Below are 18,934 nucleotides of genomic sequence, written 5' to 3'. Positions count from 1 at the left end.
ACCTGAGCTGCCTGTATCTTTAAAATTATGCATTACTGACAATTAATTAAATGTTTAAACTTTAAGAACTAAACAAAAGATTATTTGTCTATTCAGTGCTAGTTCTGCCTGCCAGATTATTCAGTTCTAATATGAGAATGGCTAGTTATTGCAGTATGTGAAACTATGAAGCACAGGATAGTTTTATGCTCTATACACGTGGCCTTTGCAGAACTATACTTTCCAATTTACAACAGGAAATCCAATTCTATAAAAATCTAATTATTTCATATGGTGGACTCAGTATGACTCTACCCTACATTCCTTCCCTCTTTATTTGGCTGGGTGATGAGTGTGTTTCCTCTAGGGGTTTATATTTTTTCAACCCAGATACATTTTGAGAACACACACACAAAAAGGGATTTGGCACACATCTTTTCCCATCTCCTTTCAGTAATTATAGTTAATGAAACTACGTGTGTTTTTTCACTTGTGTGGTCCACTGGAAAATAAGAGTTTATTTTATTCCAAAAAATGACATTTCAGTATTTTGGTTGGTTCAATATTATTATCTTTTTCAAGGGTAACAAGCAGATCCATTCCAAAAATATGTTAATAATTATGGTATTAACCAAGAAAGAAACTGCTATACTTCAAAATTAAAATTCATCTTCTGCTACGCTGTTCAGTAATAACTAGGTCATGAGTTTGGGTGCTCCTGCTTAACATGCATTTACTATCCATGTGTATTCCCTCACCTAGAGGCCTGATATTTTTAATGAGATTATATCAAAGGATGTGAAGGCTGGAGAGCAGCAACATCATTTTACTGGGTAATTCCCAGAACTCTGGTCCATTTCAGTGAGGCAATTAAGATTGCTGACTACAATAAATGACACTAAGAGATTTGAGAGGTTTTTCTGCATGAGTGCATAGTTTAAAAAATAATTTAGGTTTACTTAACATAAAAAACACTTCCAGAGGGGGAAAAAATGTGAGGGTTTCTTTTTCTTTTTCATTTTTCAATTTAGCTGAATGCATAGAAGCTATTTTTTCTTACTGTGTCTGGGTGACACTTAGGCGCACTGTGATGATAAATGATTTCTTTGAGGTGTACTAAAAGAAGTAGATTTTAATTATGTGCTCTTCTTGTATGTCACTAATGTCTATAATACTCATTAGCATGATACCCCCTATGTTGTTTATCTGGAGAAGATGGATATGTCTAAATATCACTCTCATCAAAACCTGTGTGCATTTCAGCCTCTTTCTGCCACAGGAGCTGATTCCCACCATTGCTTCCAAGACAATAGGGGGACTCCTAAAAACAAACACCGGGAAATCAAAGTTTGTTGTCTTGAAGAGTTAATTCTGACAGAGAGGTGACCTGTATCCCTACATACTGACTCTTTTTATTTTATTTATTTTATTTTGTTTTTTTTTATCAAGCCTCTCCAAAGGGACTCATCATATGCAGGGTTCTATGAAGAGAAAAAGCCGAGCATTGTCCTTATCACCTCCTTCCAGAAAGTGGCACAGTAATAGGACTTTGTAAAGCGAAATGAAGCCCAGTCTGATGGCTGCTGATTAAAAATTGACTCTGCCACATCAAAGAGGAGTTGAAGGTGAAAATGATGATCACTTCCCTCTCCCAGGGACCCTGCACCATTTCTTTTATTCAACCTTGAAAGGTTTTTTCTGAATAAGATAATATCCCTCGAGTCCATTCTGCGTTGACAGCATGGAAAAATGTAGATCAGTATGCCTATTCTTTATGAAAAAAATGTGATTTTGTTAATGACATAGCACTTTAAAGTGATGGTTTGTATGTAGTAAATGCTGAGAAATTAATTATAAAATGTTTCTTAGATGACAGATCAAATTAATTGTTGGTATGTAGCTACTAAAAGAAGCACTGTAATCGCTTCTCGGCCTTTTGGCTAAGATCAAGTGTAGTAAAAGAAGCACTGTAAACCTTGACTCTCTTTGCTACTTTTTCCTCATTGCTTTTACTTTTAGGTATAAAATATCTGCTTATACACCTTTTTATTTTCATCACATTGTAGAAACACTGAATTTTCAAAAATGTTGTCATCTGTATAATATCCTTATACTTAACAGGAAAGTTAATCCTTTTCCTCAATATATATATTGAAGGTCTAAATTTCCTGAATGTCTTGTGCTGCACATTTGGAGTCACGGTTCCCAGATTAAATAAATATACAGATTATAAATATAGATTCACACACACACACCAAGCCCAACTAGATTCACACATACACATGTGGTTGTCTGACAAAATAGATTATACAAACACTTATGTATTTAGAAACAAATATAGAATATACTATATCCAAAATATCAAAGGAAAACACTACTTTATTCTTCTTAAAATAAATAAACATTGTACATACAGAACCAACCTATACATCTTTGATAACTAAGAAATGTTCCTATACATTTATTTTATATTTTCCTATTAACTGTCACTTGGTAAAAGATTTAATGTAACATTCTGAATTAAGGTATTCCTAATTTCCTCAGTTCTGTCTATAGTTGTGTAATGAAGAAATTTAGTATTTATTGCTGCAAAATTCAGAAACTGCAATAATTAAAGACTAATAAAAGTTTTTGATAATGAATTAAAATTCTTAATATGTAAATAGAAAATGAATAAAGTAGAAGCCACATGTTTGGGTTCATGAAATATTTAAATTATCAATTTTCTGAATGACTTTTCTTGTGACAACTATGCTTAGCCATCCATGTAGTTTTTCAGTTCCATACTTCTTACATCCATATATTATACAATGTTTATATATTACACATATTTGTGAATAATAAAAAGAATCTACAAATATAAGATAATGAACTGTTAATTTAACATATGTAATAAAAATGCATTATAATGCCTGCAGTATTTTTACAGTATCTAAATAAAATCTCAATGTTGACAAAGATTTAAGAAAACAATTCTCTTTAACATGGAAAATATTGTCATGAACAGTTTTATTGGCAATCAGAAAGCAAACAAATAGCATTAAAGATGTAAGAATAATGATATACATGTACACACATGTGCAAAGAATAAAAATAAAAATGATTTTTCTTCTTTAATTTTAACTTTTAAGTATTCTTTAAAATAGTAGTATAATAATACTAAATTTTATATACCTAGGTCTATCCATTTTTTAGAATTTTGTCTAAATTTTTAGAATATTGTCTGATTTCTAATGTTCACTTTGGAAAATTATACTTATTTGCCTTTAGTGTAGATCTCTGAAGATAGCTCTTCTAAATTACAAAGTATATTACAATAAAAGAACTTTCACTGATTTTCATTGTATGTCATATATCACACAGTATATATTTATCCATATATTTATCTATTTGCATTGACAAAATCCACTTGTTTTCTAAAATTTGTTAAATATGTTTCCATGGAGGGTATAAAATTATTAATAGAAATGTGAACTTTTAAATGTGTTCCCGTATTCTTATAAAATTGCTCAGTATTCTTGATCAAATTGAAATGTGTTTGTCTGGTACTTATAGCTACAATCTTATTTCATCTACACATATATTCTTTATCAAAACAAGAAATTCAAAGTAAAAAGCAGTCAATCCTAATTCTGATGTTTACTTTTGTCAAATAAACTTTATTTTTCAATTCCATTAAATTTCTTGAGAGTTGGAACTAATTTTTGTCTTGTATTTGTTTCTCTGGTGCTGTGCTTAGTACATAAGGTATAAATGATTTACAAAATATTTTTAAATAAATATTTCTAATAATTAAAAACTTTAAAAGATTAGATTTACAAATAATTAAGTGAAAATTATGTTTAAATGGTCAGAACAGTTTGTATGTGTTGTCAGTTGTACTTTAGTGCTATCATAAACTTGATGTAAATAAACATTACAACTTTTTATCCGTGGCTACAGAAATCTGATTCATTTTGGAAGCTCAATATGTAGTGAATCAACTTTCTTCTAATTTGAATGTCTCTTTTGAGATGATAACTCAATCCTTCTCTAAAACCCATGTAACTCATTCACCTCACCTGACTCCACTTGTGAGCACATCCCTCAGCTTACTTCAGTACCAGGACACATCTGCACAGCCAGGGCCTCCCTCACACTAGGCTAGAACTGGATCCTTAGACAAACATTCTTACCTTTTTGTTTTAATTCAGAGTTTCTCCCACTTGGAACTATTGAAAATTTGAGTCAGATCATTCTTAGTCTGGAGGTTGCCCTTCTCACGGTAAACCACAGAATAACATGGTAATCCAGAGTTTCTTCTCCCGACACTATTGAAATTTGAGTGGATCCTTTTCAGTACAGAGGCCACCCTTCACATGGTAAACCATGTAGCAATATTCTTTGCCTATTAGATGATTATATGTAGATGTTCTGTATAATATTTATTGTGCATACTAAATTGCAAGTGCTATCATGTAATAGATAGTTTCACCTTTTCCCAATTTAATTTGACTCCAGTTTCTGTTTTAAAGTATGTTGGATACAACTTTTCATCTGAGTCTGCATGTGAATATAAAGTTTATACAAATGCTAAGGTACTAATGCAACCATATTCTACCAGTTGAAATTGACTCTACTTTTTTTTTCAAAGGGTCAGCCTGAGACTCAGTTCAACATTTTAGTTCAGACACTTATTGCTTATATAAGAGAAAGGAGATGCATATTTTCATTATAACACATTCTTCCACAATATTTTTTGTAGATGCAATATCTCCAGCTATGAAAAATATGGAATAGAGATAAAATAGACAGAATCCTCATTATCTGACTTTCATGTGCCATGGAGCATTAAGTTTTTATTCTTTCTACATGTCCTGTTCTTCTGCTAATTTGATGGCTTCAGGTAAATCATATAGCTCTTTTTTTGTTTGTTTGTTTAGCTAGGGAATATTCAGTATCCTGAAACTCTGTCTACATCTAAAAAATCCTTGCAAAGACATACCATACTTTGTCCTAATCCTGACTTTGCTATTATTGTATAACTTGTAGAACCACTGAAGAACTCCTCTGCCACCCTATGAAACTGCAAAGTTGAGTATGTAATGGGTGTTACCAGGATCATGTCTCGGATTCACCTCAGCACAGCCCTGCAGATCTTTTATCTTCAGCAATTCAAGGATGGGAGATAAACTCCATTCTATTTTCAGGAATTAACTCATTTCATAAGAAAGATATTAAATGTGCTTCCTTTCTTTGCCATATTTAAAGGCAAGTACTGAAATACATAATGATTTTTAGAACTCAGAACTATCTTGACAACTGTCTACTAACATTCTATTTACTGGAATATAGAAGAGCTGAATAAGCTCACATTTGTTTCTATTTTACAAAAACAAACAAAAACTCTTATCTTCAGAATTAACACTTAGAACACTACTCTTGTGAATTGGAGAAGAGAATTTATCATTCTATCAAAAAATGGAAAGCTCTCACGATTATTCTGTGCAGGTCTTCTAATTCCAACACCCACTTTCCCATTCAGCTGTCTAAAAGTCCACTTAGCAGATGATATATTTGACAACAGTTTTCCCCATGTTAGGACTGTAACAAATTTTAGGACAAAGGAAAAATATCCCTGTGTCTACCAGGGTTGACTTTAAGCAGGAGTAATTCATTCCTTAATTGTATGGCAACAAGAAAGAAAAACTGGGGGGAAGAGTGGAAAGTAGTGAGTGATGAAAAAAGGTTAATTAATGGGGACTAAATTATAATTAGAAAAGAAATTAGTTCTTTTGTGCTATTGAGCAGTGAGATGACTACAGATAATGCTAACATACTATATATTTTTTGAAAACTAGGATAATTTTGCACACTTTCACCTTGAAGAATTGATAAATGTTTGAAGAAATACATATTTCTACCCTGACTTGCACATTACACAGCATATATGCATGTATTTCAGCATCATCAGTTACCCCATAAATATGTGCAATTTTACACATCATTTAAAGGAAAATAACAAAGAAAAGAAAGACTTGAATGTTGACCTTGAACTTTGCATTTTGTTCATAAAATTGTAATGGCTAATATTATACCAACTGGGAAGGCATTTTTGGATGAAACCAACTTTTAAATTAAGGAAATATGGGTAAAGTAATCTGCTTTCCATACTGTGAGGGGGTCTCACCCAGTTAGCTGAAGACCTGGTCAGAGAAAAAAGACCAGCTTCTCTGAATGAGAAAGCATTGTCCAGCAGAATCCTTAGGATGTAATCTGCACTCTCAACTCTCCTGGGTCTTTAGTCTGGTGGCATAACCTACTGATTTTGGATTTTCCAGTTCCAAAATCAGACCCTTTCTCACCCACCTCCCCCTCCCTTTTTCTCTCTCTTTCTAATGGATCTGTTTCTCTGGAGTATCATCACTACTATAATACTTTTAAAAAGGGGGCTAAAGTTTATTGCATTCTATATTCATTAAAGCATACAAAGGACCTAAATTAAATTTTAGGCTAAAATGAATTTCTACTTCCTATCTATATGATAATAGAGTGTGAAAATTCTAATTAGTGTTTCTTTTTAATTAGCAAGGATGCATAAATTTGATTTGTATGTTTGCTTTTAAAATACAGTAATTTTGAATATCAAATATATTAAATATTTTGAAAGTTATACATGTTAATCTTTGTGGAATCATATCAATATATACTTCTGTAAAATATAATTTTATATTAATATTTTATTGTTATGCATACTACATGTAAACATATATGTTATATATATTTTTCCAGACATATATGTAATATATAGAAAGAAATATAGGTACATAAATAAAATGTACATACATAGATTTGGTCTCTAATTTTAGATATATCAATAAATAATGTGCATAAAAGAATTTATTTTCTGTTACAAAAACAACTATATTAATTTAATATTAGGGAAAGATTAATTTTTTATTTTGCAGATTATGAAATTTTGATTCTCTGCCATCAGATAGCTGAGATGGGGGATGTGGTTCTACACATGGCTGCACATGATGTGTATTATGACAGCAGAGATATAGTCTGAAAGAAGCCCTTCAAAAAAGTCATTTTTTTGTCCTTTTCTTTCTTTTCTTCATTCCACTCTGTAATTATTTTTTCTGTCCTCTTTCAGCAACTCAGTCTCTCTCTCCACCATATTATTCCTCATCTCCTTTTCTCTTCCTTCTCCTGCCGTGACTCAGATTTCTTCTTTTGTCATTTTTTTTCTTTTTTCTTCATGTTCTTTTTTTCTATCATTGTGCCTCACTTAAGGGTCAGCAGTTTCGAGGAAAAGTGAGCCCCTATTGCTGTTAGGAGGATATATTCTTGTCCTGATACTGGCACTCTGTCTATCTCATTTGAGTCTAACAGTTTCCTAAAGATTGTGTGGTCATTCTGTGTCTTCTGGCTTCACTTGAAACCTTCTCCAGTTATTTTGCTTTGTTACTATCATCATCCTAACTCTGTCTAGGCCCTCATCCTAAATGGTAAATATGCTATGCTGAGGAGTTTGCTCACTGCAAACAGATTTTGGGCTGCTATTTGATTTTAATTTAATTCACATGGTTTAAAGGTGATAGATTGATAACTACCAAAAGTGGTCAGTTTGCAAGTAGTAACTGATCATATTGTGTTGCTGATTGTGTCGATTGGGATAAAGGACAGGGATTGATTTGACAAGTTGTTTTCTCTGATATTGTGAAAATGAGAATGTCGATGATTCATTAGAGAATCAAAAGCTAAAACAATTATACCAGTAAGATTTAATAACCAAGAGAATGAATCAAGGGCAACTCAACAGCAAAAATAAAAATGAGAAAACACTTAAGCAAGACAAAAATACAGACTTCCAGTTCACCAATGGCAAACAGTAGGCAAAGGAGGATGAAAAGTCTGATAGTGAAACAGCAGGACACTCAGAACTCACAGCACAGGAAGTAACAAAACAGATCAATCAGGCTCTAGAAAAAATTCAAAACAGAAATAATTTCCCAGATAACCATAGAGATGGTGAGCAAAATGAAAGTCATGATTCAAGAGTCTAGAACAGAAACTGACAAAAAAATAGATGAGCTCAGGAAGGTAATAGAAGCCATGAAGGCCCAGCATAAGAAAGAAATGGAAACAATGAACGCCCAACATAGGAAAGAAATGGAATCCATTAAACAGATTCAAACAGATATCCAGGAGATTAAATACTCTATTGAAAGTGTATACAACAGAATAAAATAATGTGAGGACAGAATATCAAATATAGAAGATAAGATCTCACACAGAAATTATGAAAAGAGAGGTCTCTTACTAGCAGTAAGGGATCATGAGAAATCGATTCAACAACTCCTAGATGATGCAAAGAAGAATAACATAAGACTGATAGAAATCCATGAAGTAGTAGGAGAAAATGAAAATGACTTAAAAAAGATTCACAGAATTAATGACAGAAAACTTCCCAAACAGAGGGGAAAAATTTGACATACAGATAAGTGACGCATATAGGACTGCAACTAGCCATGATCAAAAAAGAAAAAAAAATCTACACCTGGACATATAATAATCAAGATCCAAGAAAACCAACAGAAGAACAAAATAATACAAGCAGTAAGAGAAAAGAAACAAATCACATGCAAGGGAAAGCCCATCAGAATCATAGCAAACTTTTCAACACAAACCCTCAGGTCAAGGAGAGCCTGGAGTGAGGTATTTCAAGTCCTAAAAGAAATCAACCTCCAACCTAGACTGATGCATCCTGCAAAACTCTTTCAAAATGAATGGAGAAATAAGATACTTCCATGACAAAGAACACCTGAGAAACTTCATGAATACTAAACCAGCACTACAAGGATTTCTAAACAATATGCTAGAAAAAGACAATGGAGATCACAACACCATGAAGCCCAACAGAACAAATCAAATAGTCAAGTCAAGAAACTAAAAGAGAGGGCAAAAAATTAAAAAGAGTCAACAAAAGGACAATAACATGACAATGAGAAGTCGGTACATATCACTTATAACCACCAATGTTAATGGCCTCAATTCACCAATCAAGTGAAATACACTGGCAGAATGGGTTAAGAAGCAAAATCCAACAATATGTTGTGTACAAGAAACACACCTAGTGCAAAGAGAAGCACATAGACTGAAAGTGAAAGGATGGAAAACAATTCTACATGCAAAAGGAGCCCAGAAAAAAGCAGGAGTAGAAATCTTATTAGCAGACAAAGTAAATTTCAAACCAAAACTGATTAAGAAAGACAAAGAAGGCCACTATATCCTTGTAAAGGGAATAATTCAAGAGGAAGAGATGGCAATCATAAACATATATGCACCAAATATAAATGCCCCCAACTGTATAAAACCAATATTGAGTAACATGAAAAAAAAGTACTAATGCAGTTGTAGTGGGAGATCTAAATACCCCACTTTCACAAATAGACAGATCATCTAGGCAAAAAAATCAACAATGAAATACTAGAACTCAACAAAGCTTTTGAGCACATGGAATTATTAGACATCTATAGAGTGTTCCACCCCACAAAATCAGAATATACATTCTTTTCAAGTGCACATGGGTCATTCTCCAAGATAGATCACATACTAGCTCACAAAACAGGTTGGAATAAATGCAAAAAAATTGAAGTTATTCCCTGTATATTATCAGATCACAGTACAATAAAGCTGGAGATCAATAGCATAAGAAACCATAGGAACTTCACAAACACTTGGAAAGTGAACAACACTCTCCTGAACAATCAATGTATCACAGAGGAAATTAAAGAAGAAATCAGACAGTTTTTACAAATAAATGAAAATATCAATAAAATATATAGGGCACAATGAAAGCAGTTCTATGTGGAGTATTCGTAGCACTGCATGCCCACACTAGGAAAACAGAGCAAATGACCTAATGATGAATCTTAGACTCCTAAAGAAACAAGAGCAAGAAAAACCCAAAGCTTGAACAAGAGAGAAAATTATAAAGATTAGAGCAGAAATCAATGCAATGGAAACTAAGAAAACGATACCAAAAAATAAATGAATCAAAGAAATGGTTTTTTAAAAGAATAAATAAAATTGATAAACTTAGCAAACCTTATCAAGAAAAGGCTCAGATCCATGCAATCAGGAATGAAAAAGGCAAAGTCACAACAGATCCAACAGAAATTCAGAGGATCATTAATACCTACTTTGTGAACCTATACTCTAAAAAAATGGAAAACACAGAAGAAATGGACAGATTTCTAGATACTTATGAATTACCAAAGTTGAATGAAGAAGATAAAAATATTTTAAACACCCCAATTACAATTAGTGAAGTTGAAAATGTAATTAAAAACTTACCAACAAAGAAAAGGCCATGTCCTGATGAATTCACTGCTGAATTTTACAAGACATTTAGAGAACTACTGCCTTTACTCTTCAAACTTTTCAATGAAATTGAAAGGGAAGCAATACTTGCAAATTCATTCCTGGAAGCAAGTGTCACTTTGATTCCCAAACCATGGAAAGATGCAACTAGAAAAGAGAAATACAAGTCAATCTCCTTCATGAACATAGATGCAAAAATTCTTAGTAAGATACTAACAAACAGAATACAAGAGGATCAAAACCATACATCCTGACCAAGACAGATTTATTCCAGAGATGCAAGGATGGTTCAATATATGTAAATCAATAAATGTACTACACTATATTAACAAAGTCAAGGACAAAAATCACATGATCCTCTTGATAGATGCAGAAAAAGCATTTGACAAAATTCAACACCCATTCATGATAAAAACCCTGCAAAAAATTAGAATACATGGTCTATATCTCAACCTAATAAAGGCTATCTATTAAAAACCAACAGCCAATATCATATTAAATGGCCCAAAACTAAAAATTTTCATGTTAAAATCAGGAACAAGACAGAATGCCTGCTATCACCACTCATCTTCAATATAGTTCTGGAAACATTAGCCATAGCAATTAGACAAAAGAAAGAAATTAAAACAATAAAGATAGGAAAGAAAGAAGTTAAACTGTCATCATTTGTTGACTATATGATACTTTACATTGGAGACCCAAAAAACTCCACCAAAAGACTTCTAGGTTTGACACTTTTAGCAGAGTAGCTGAATACAAGGTCAACACCCCAAATTCAATTTCTTGTCACAAATAACAGACTCACTCAGAGAGAAATTAGGGAAACAATTCCTTTAATAATAGCATCCAAAAAATGAAGTACTTAGGAATCAATCTAACAAAAGAAGCAAAAGACCTCTAGACTGAAAACTACAGCACTGTGAAAAAAAGAGATTGAAGAGGATATAAGAAAATGGAAAGATATGTCCTGCTCCTGGATAGGAGAATCAACATAGTGAAAATGGCCATACTACCAAAACTGCTATACAGATTCAATACAATGCCAGTTGAAATAACAGCACTATATTTCACAGAACTAGAAAGAATAATGCAAAAACTCATTTGAAACCTTAAGAGACCTAGAATAGCAAAAGCCATTCTAGGCAACAGAGATGTCGTAGTGGGTACAACAATTACCAATTTGAAACTATACTACAAAGCCACTGTGATAAAAACAGCATGGTACTGGCAAAGAAACAGCCCAGAGGATCAGTGGAATAGACTGGAAGACACAAAAACAACTCCAGATGTACTCAGCTACCTCATCTTTGACATAGGAGCTAACCATCCCCACTGGAGGAAAGATAGCCTCTTTAATAAATGGTGTTGGAAAAACTGGATTTCAACCTGCCAAAGATTAAAACTAGACCCTTATCTGTCATCATGCACTAAATTAAAATCCAAGTGGATTAAAGATCTAAGTATTAAAACAGAAACACTAAACTGGCTGGAAGGTAAGTTAGGCAGAACTCTGGAAGACATTGGCATAGGAAAAGACTATGTACAAATCCTCAGTAGCATGGGAACTAGCAGAAAGAATCATCTTATTAAAAAGCTTCTGCACTGCAAAGGAAACCATAAAGAGAACTAAGAGACAACCTACAATGTGGGAAAAAAATTTTTACCAGTTGCTCCTCAAACAAAGGACTATTATCTAGAATATATAAAGAACTCAAAATAATCAGCACCCCTAAAAATAAAGACCCAATTCAAAAATAGGCATCTGAAATGAATAGACATTTCTCAGACAAAAAAGTAAAAGCAGGAAGTAAATATATGAAAAAATGTTCCACATCACTGGTCATTCGAGAGATGCGGATGAAAGCTACACTAATATTCCACTTCATGCCACAAAGAATGGTATCAAGAAATCAACCAATAACAAATGTTGGCGGGGTTGTGGGGAAAAAGGAACCCTTCTGCATTGTTGGTGGGAGTGCTGACTGGTGCAACCTCTGTGGAAATCAATATGGAGGTACTTCAAAGTGCTGGGACTGGAGGTTCCATTTGACCCAGCTATCCCTCTGCTGAGTCATTCCAAAAGAATTAAAAGAATCATATCACAGTGACATATGTGCACCTGTTTACAGCAGCACAGTTTGTATTAGCTAAAATTTGGAAACAGCCTATTTGACCATCAATTGGAAACTGGATAAAGAAGTTGTGGTTTTTCTGTAAAATGAATACTACTCAGCCTTAAAGAATGAGAAATTAGAGTCATTCATAGGAAAATGGGTACATTTTGAAGATGTACTCCTAAGTGAAATAAATAAGTCATACATGTATAAATACCAAATAGTTTCTCTAGTGTGAAAAACTATAATAGTACACAAGATCCTAATGGGATAATTAACAATGTGAAATAGGAAGAAAAGGGCTAAAGGTATTGGGAAAGTGGGAAAGGGAAGGGAAAGGGAATAAGGGAAGAGAAAAAAAATATGAGAAAATGAAAAAAATGGAAACAAAGTGTTTGCAAATGAGGAAGGGAGTAGGGGATGAAGGGAGGGCAAGGACAAGGTGATAAAATGAGAACCAAGACCTGTCAGTATAGCTACAAGATACCAGTAATGAATGTAACTGTACTGTATACCTAGAATGTACCAATAAACTCAATAGAATAAGGGAAGAGAAAAAAAATATGAGAAAATGAAAAAAATGGAAACAAAGTGTTTGCAAATGAGGAAGGGAGTAGGGGATGAAGGGAGGGCAAGGACAAGGTGATAAAATGAGAACCAAGACCTGTCAGTATAGCTACAAGATACCAGTAATGAATGTAACTGTACTGTATACCTAGAATGTACCAATAAACTCAATAAAAAGAAAAAAAAAGAAATTGAGATTCTTATTATTATATAAATTGGGGGGGGTACCAGGAATTGAACTCAGGACCATGTGCCTATGAGGCAGGTGAGGTGCCACTGATCTAAATTCCTTATTATATAATTTTAATATCTATTATTAAAGAATACTGTTATTAATCTTTTTCAATTTTATCTTCTTTCCAAATTACTCCAGAAGATAATGTTAACTTCTCTGAAACTGGTATAGAGATATTAAAATATGACCATGGCCTAATCTAAGCAATCGGCTCTCAGCTAAGAAGTGAATTAAAATTATTAATAGCAGGTAAGCATTTATTGAAGTATTGATTGATATCTCTCAAAATAGTGGATATGTGGAAATATGTGACAACAAGGTCATTTATAATTTGTTTGGATAGTATGTTTATTGTTGGAACAGGAATAGAAAGCAGTCCTATGCTGTTTTATGGTCTCATAATACAGTATTGCCAAAGGAAGTTAGATTGCAAGACTTTCAGATGTCAATGTCTAAAGACTTATTAGAGACACAGAAAAACAAGGATGTGAAATAAATCAGTTAATATCTGAAAAAGCAAAAATGTGTGGTAGTTACATATGCTATATAAATAATTTGGTTTGTTATAGGTTTAAATATTGGGAATTAATGTGCTGAAAATGTAGTAAGATTACTAAGAATTATTAATATGCTGATTGGAACCTGCACAAAATTTGAAGCCCCTTACATTCCTTATGTTTAGGATTCAGAAAATGAGGATAATAACACATTATTTAAAATGTAAGTATTTTCTTTATCTTGTTTCTACCTTGAATGTTATTCAGTCACTTTGAAAATGTTTATTAAATTCCAGCAGGCAGCACACTTTATTGGAAAATATTTAGGAAATAATTAAATAACTATGAGCCTGCTTATATTGAATTTATATTTAAGAGTGAAAGATATTTATATAAGCAGCTATCATGTATTTTTTGTTTGTTTGTTTTCTAGTAGATACAAGTTCATCTTATCTTAGGAATCTAGGGAACTTTAGGAATCTTAATGAAAATAATTATCCCTGTGGCTGGGTGTGGTGGCTCACACCTGTAATCCCAGCACTTGGGAGACTGAGAAAGGAGGATCCTTGAGAGTTTGAGACCAGCCTGGGCTGCACAGGGAGTTCCAGGTCAGTCTCAACTACATAGTGAGACCCTGTCTCAAAAAAAAAAAAAAAAAAAAAAATTATCTATGCTTTGAAAGAATCATCCAAAAAAAGGATCAAACTATATTTGCCAAAGAAAATAAGAAAAAAACAAAACAATTCTAGCTAAAAAGCAACAAGATTAATTAATGAATAGGACAAGAAAGAATGTAATATTATTTGCAAGTGAGATAAAGAGAATAGAAGTATGAAGGCAGCTATGGTAACCACTATACCACCAATGCCTCCAGCAATAGAAGTTGGGAAAAAAAGGTCATGAAAAGAAAAACTTATCTCAGTCAGTACTCAAACAGTAGAGCATGCGATACGACACAGTCCTTTCTAAGCATCTCATTTAGGATTATGTTAGTGTACGGAGACACGCCGTGATGCTCATGTTCTCACCATCTTTCAGTCATGGGCTGTAACATCTTAGTAAGAGAGACAGCTCACCAGCACTTCTCATTTCTTCTCTTGTAACTACATTTTGCGGAAGTTAAATTCCAGATGAGTGCTGCTTTTAAGTTAGGAGCACACTTCTTCCAGCAAATACCTACTATGGGAGCCACAGCTCTACCCACAGCATGATGAGGTGAGGATAGCATGGTGCTCATCACCCTTCCCCTCTACTGAGTCTAGGGAATAGGTTCTACACCAGGAGATGCAATCCAAGGGCTTTCAGAGTTATCATCTCCATCTTGGCCCCTACTTATGAAGCATGTGTGTCACACTAAGAGTACTGGGCCGCTATTTCTACCTTCAGCTCTGAGGGCCTAACATGTAGTTCTGTTTGTATTTTTCATTCTGGGTCCAATCTGTTCGTCCTTCAGAATGAAACATATGAACAGAACTGCAGGAAAATGTGGAGCACTATTAACTACAATATATATACCCAATAGAGTACTAGAAGAGAAAGAGGAAAAGAAGAAAGGAAAAAATGATTTGAAGAATATTGCCTAGGGCATATAGGTGGTGAACCTATGGCACACCTTCTGAAGTGGGCTATTTGTCATCACTGAAAATGCTAAAAGTTGGCCATCATTGATGGAGGGTCTTGGAACAATCAGTGATCTGTCAGTATCAATATCATGTGCAATGAAAATTCCTAACTACCATACCAGAATTTTTGAGTCAGAATCTGTATTTTTAGAAAGATCTTCATGTGATTTTTGTGCACATATAAATCTGGAAGGCATTTGTACTAGTCAGTTTTCTATCACTGTGACAAAATACTTGAAATAAACAATGTATGAAGAGAAAAGGTGTTCTTTGCCTCAGAGTTTCATTGGTTTCATTCCACGGTAGCTTGATATTGTCGCTGGGTTTGTGGCAAGGCAGAGCACCATGGAGGAAGGAGTATGTACTGAAGCAAAGCTGTTCACTTTGCGTCAGCTGGACATGAAAAGAGAGGAGGGGCTGGGGTGGCAATATCCCCTTCAAGGACAGAGCTTCCATCCTTTAGGTCCCACCTCTTAAAGGTTCAGCCACCTCCCAAACAGCAAACTTTATCTTGGAACAGTCTTCCACACATAGCCCTTTAGAGCATGCTCATATATACACTCTCTAGCAGTCCTGTTCTTGGAGAGTATCAAACGCACACATGTCCAGCATTAAGAGAGTTTATACTGAAGACAAGGTCTCCTAAATAGGGAGGAGTGCAGGGCTTGAAGGGAGGGTGAGGGAATGGAGAAAAGAAAAAAGAGCCAAGATACACCAGGTAATACAAGTTCTCAGTGACGAATATAACTGTATTGTATACCTACCATGTGCCAATAAACTTAACAAGAAAAATAGTTTATTGTTAAGTTGAATACTTGGAAGTCAGTGTCACATTACCATGAATAAAACCATAAGTAAATGCAACATTGCATGCATCCTGGGGAATGAGATGTTTATCAATTGGATTATAATGATAGGTTATGTGTGATTCTGAACATTTTCATTTTCAATACTTATAACTTTTAATTTCCTGATAATACCCTGGAATTCTAAAGAAGTCTATTTTTATACTAACAAGTACAGTTCTATTTTTTGATGATTGTCCTTCTCTGTCCTGTAATATACACTGCACTGTATTTAAGCATCCACTACCATAATTACAGTGTTATTTAATAGAAATGAAAAGGAAGATGCACTGATTCAGATTCCATGTTTTTAGATTTCTAAAATCTTTATCAGTTTGAATAGACCAGTGCACTTAAAATTCTTATTTTCCAATGAACCCAACTTCAAAAAAATATAAACCTGATATACCTGTCAATTAATTTGCAGGAAGTCAATGTTCAGAAAAATTGTAAACTATACAACCATAACTTCTATGAGCCTAAATTATTCTTTTCTATAAATGGTTTACTTCAGTGTGGCATTACTCTTATATAGCTAATTTGTCAACCAAGACCCCATACCAGGCAGACACAGTCAAAAAAGCTATGTCTAAACTTGTCTGTAGTGTGCTTTTCAGTTGGGTTCCAACATTTCAACCCAGGACTCTCACTCTGTCCTGAACAGTGTGAGTGCATTTAATTGCAATCTGACATGTGTATTGCTAAGAAACAAAAGCCTGTGAACTGAGGGTGATGATTAAGTGTTCTACTGGATAATTGCTTAAACTACTACTTATATTATGCCACATTATCTCCTTTGAATAAAGTGACTTTTGGCTTTTTGTGTAGTGATTATATAATGTAAGTGCAATCTTGCTGTTTTAACTCTTGTGAGGATTTATGTTTAATGCACTTCCATTACAAAGAATGGACGAACTTAAGGTAGTCATTCTTTGGTTGAAAACTCTCTGGAAAGAGTATCTTGTGCCTTGGTTTGACTGGAATATACATCTTCTACTATTCTGGGGAAAGGGAACACAGACAGGAGAAATGGCAAATAACAAATACCTCCAGTATTACAATTTAGAAAAAGGGGTTCTAAAATCTTGGTGGATAAAATGGATGTTTAAACAGTAGTTAGCTTTTTATTAAGATATTTTATGGGTGGGATTTATGAATCATAGACATTATGCACTTGTATAAATATAGGATAAATATTCACTGGTAGTTATCATGTGAACCTATAGTTTGTTACCATAGTAGAAAAAGATTCAAAATTTATCCTTTCAAATCTTTAATCTAAATCATTCATAATTTAGCCTCATAGAACTTCACTTTTATGTAAAAATGGTTAATATTTTCAGCTCATGTTTTCTTAGAACATTTTCATGATCTCATTGCATTTGGTTAATTTTTGTCTATTTTTGGCACAATCACAATGAAAACTGCCTCTAATTATATCAAAACACTATCTTTTTTTTTTTTTTGGTACTGTGGATCGAACTCGGGCTCTAGCATTTGTAAGGCAGGCTCTGGAACCACTGAGCTAAATCCCGGCCCTATATATTTTCTTTAAATAGACCTAAGGCATAATAAAATACACCAAAAATGTATCATTTGATAAGTTTTAAAATATATACACATTCTTATAATTCTGTAACATTCAAGACAGAAAATATATCCCATATGCCCCCAAAGTTTCCATTTGTCAATTTACTATGCTTTCCTCTTCCCCTTCCCTGAAATATGACAGGCCCGTTGCTCTGTTTTCTAAAATGGGTTAACTGTATTTTCTAAACAAATCTAAATGTAAAAACAAAATGTATAGTTAGTCTGGCTTCTTTCATTTAACACAATTATTTTAAGATCAATACACTTTTTTTATGACAATGGTTAATTCTTTCTTTGTTCAGCTGTGTTCCACCATATAGTCACATTATAACTTGATTTTACTTTATCTGTTGAGATGTTTGTGCTACTTCCAGTTGTTATTTATTAACAATAAAAATCTTCTATAGGGCTGGGGATTTAGCATAGTGGTTCTGTCGCCTGCCTCGCAAGCTTGAGGACCTGAGTTAGTTTCCCAGTACTACCCCCACCCCACAAAAGCTTCTATGAACATTGTTTCATTGTTTACACATTTATTTGGATGTGCGATCTCTTTTGTCATGGATAAATATCAAAACTACAATCGTTGAATCATATTGCAATATTATGTACTACATGGTTCCACAATCACATCTATCTGTCTGTTTATCTATCTAAAGGTTTTTGTTTGTTTGCTTATTTGTTTGGTACCTGGGATTGAACTCAGGTTCTTGCACTTCCAAGGCAGGAGGCAGAACAATTGATCTAAATCTCTGGTCCTCTATCTAAAGTATTTTAAAAACTGACAATTTCTTTTCCAAAATCATTGTACTGTTTCACAGTCCTAGCAATAGTATTGTGATTTCAAGTTCTTTTACATAACAATACTTTGCCTGGTCAATCATTTTAATATTAGCAATTCCAATAGATGGTGGCATCTCACTAAATTTATAATTGTCATTTTTCTAATGACTATTGATGTTGAGCATCTTTGTGCCAATTACCATTGGTTATCTTCTTTGTAAAATATCTATTGAAAAAATGTAATGTTATTACGTTGAAAAAGAATCGTCACTTATAGCATATATGAAAAATTAACGCTGAATTTTGATGTATGATTTTATGCATTTACTGAGAA

At 33.5% G+C, this 18,934-nt stretch overlaps 1 pseudogene; it reads left to right on the top strand.

Annotated features, from left to right (window-relative positions):
- The first annotated feature begins 1,899 nt into the window (after positions 1 to 1,899).
- LOC117285090 lies at positions 1,900 to 2,055 on the top strand (annotated as a pseudogene).
- Positions 2,056 to 18,934: the final 16,879 nt, after the last annotated feature.

The sequence above is a fragment of the Fukomys damarensis genome, unplaced genomic scaffold (genome assembly GCF_012274545.1).
Source record: "Fukomys damarensis isolate Sample0158 unplaced genomic scaffold, DMR_v1.0_HiC HiC_scaffold_5, whole genome shotgun sequence".
NCBI classification, from domain to species: Eukaryota; Metazoa; Chordata; class Mammalia; order Rodentia; family Bathyergidae; genus Fukomys; species Fukomys damarensis.
Note: the sequence above shows the minus strand (reverse complement) of the source record. Positions and strands in the feature narration are given on the sequence as shown.